The sequence below is a fragment of the Marmota monax genome, unplaced genomic scaffold (assembly GCF_021218885.2).
Source record: "Marmota monax isolate L192 unplaced genomic scaffold, Marmota_monax_Labrador192_F-V1.1 WCK01_AAM20220418_F8-fsc00618, whole genome shotgun sequence".
Classification (NCBI taxonomy): Eukaryota; Metazoa; Chordata; class Mammalia; order Rodentia; family Sciuridae; genus Marmota; species Marmota monax.
Window position 1 is genome coordinate 171,948 of NW_026693496.1, and position 2,103 is coordinate 174,050.

General features: G+C 43.8%; 1 pseudogene; it reads left to right on the forward strand.

Annotated features, from left to right (window-relative positions):
- The first annotated feature begins 402 nt into the window (after nucleotides 1-402).
- LOC124102124 (olfactory receptor 7E24-like) lies at nucleotides 403-1,398 on the forward strand (annotated as a pseudogene).
- The last annotated feature ends 705 nt before the right edge of the window (nucleotides 1,399-2,103 follow it).

Genomic DNA, 2,103 nt, shown 5'->3' on the forward strand with positions numbered 1-2,103 from the left:
AGCAGCACAGGTTTTCCTCTCCTATGTGAAAGTTAGAGAGAAAAGAGGGGGGGGGAATGGTCATCAAAATAAGAGGGAGGACATTAAGGAAGAGGAAGGAGCTTGGGGAAGGTGAGGAGGGAAATGGTAGGTACTAGGAAATAAAACTGATCAAATTGTTAAATGCATGTACAAATAGACCACGATAAAACCCATTCTTCTATATAAGTAATATACACCCACAAAAATTGTCAAAATGGACTATATTTCACTGTGGTCATAGACTTGTTATGGGTAATGATCTTGGTCTCTTATTTACATATGAGCAGAGAAGGGTGTGAAACACAGATACCAGTAAAGCAAGAGTTCAGAGAAGACTCAGTTTGTCAAGAAAATATTTCTGAAGGTGCATGGAATTCAAGTATGAGTACTTGCTTGTGCTGAACACCTATTGTTTCCTTATTTTATTCCCAAAGTTGTCCAAGTAATATAGAAGAACGGAATCTAACCCATGTCTCAGAATTCCTCCTCCTAGTTCTCTCAGAGGATCCATACCTGCATCCCATCCTCTTTGGACTGTTCCTGTCCATGTACCTGGTCACAGTGCTTGGGAACCTGCTCATCATCCTGGCTGTCAGCTCTGACCCCCACCTCCACACCCCCATGTACTTCTTCCTCTCCAACCTGTCCTTGGCTGACATCTGTTTCATCTCCACCACGGTCCCTAAGATGATTGTGGACATCCAGACTCACAGCAGAGCCATCTCCTACATGGGATGCCTGACACAGATGTCCCTTTTTGCCAATTTTGTCTGTATGGATGACATGCTTCTGACTGTGATGGCCTATGACCGGTTTGTGGCAATCTGTCACCCCCTGAGATATTCAGTCATTATGAACTCTCATCTCTGTGGCTTCTTAGTCACGATGTCTTTATTAATTAGCCTTTTCAACTCCTTGCTGCACAGTTTGATTATACTACAGTTTGCCTACTTCAAGGATGTGGAAATTGCTAACTTCTTCTGTGACCCTTCTCAACTCCTCAATCTTGCCTGTTCTGATACTTTTACCAATAACATAGTCATTTATGTTATAGGTGGCATATTTGGCTTTCTTCCCATCTCAGGGATCCTTTTCTCTTACTGTAAAATTGTTTCCTCCATTTTGAGGATCCCATCCTCAGAGGGGAAGTACAAAGTCTTCTCCACCTGTGGGTCTCACCTGGCAGTTGTGTGTCTATTTTATGGAACAGGTATTGTAGAGTACCTAGGCACAGCTGTCTCACATTCTCCCAGGAAGGGTGCAGTGGCCTCAGTGATGTATACTGTGGTCAGCCCCATGCTGAACCCCTTCATCTACAGCCTGAGGAACAGGGACATTAAAAGTGCCCTGAGGAGGCTGCACAGCAGGATGATCTAATCTTTCTTTGTTTCATCTTTTCTTGGAGTGTTGATTCTAAACTAGGACAGCTCTGTTACTGTGTTCATATCAGTCCTTAGGAGCAAGTCAGAGCCTTGATTGTTCCCCCAGCAGGGGAGGCTTCTCACATCTGCAGTCCTTAGTCATGACCAAGCAGGTAGTCAGCGCAACCAAGAATGTGCTGATGGAGACAGGATGGGAGGAGGGATCCACATAGCACTTATTCATTATCTACAACAAAAAATGTAAATATGTTTGTTATCATTTCACTAATTTTTTGGATACCAGGGATTGAACCCAGGGTTGCTCAATCATGGATCCACACCCCCAGCCCTTTTAATTTTTTTTTATATTGAGACAGGGTCTCACTAAGTTGCTCAGGGCTTCACTAAATTCCCAAGGCTGGCTTTGAACTTGCCATCGTCCTGCTTCAGCCTCCAGAGCTGCTGGGATCACAGGTGTGTGTCACCGCACCCGCAGTCATGCATGGTGTTGGTGTTATCTCTGGATTTCTTCCTATCTCAGGGAGCTTTTTCTGTTACTATAAAATTGTTTCTCCATTCTGAGTGTCCATTCAAATATCAATCCTTCTCTACATGTGGTCTCACCTGTAAGGTGTTATATATTTTATGGAACCAGCTTTGGAGTCCACTTTGGTATCCCATTCCCTGACAACTCCAGACCTCAGTGATGTGCATTGCATTC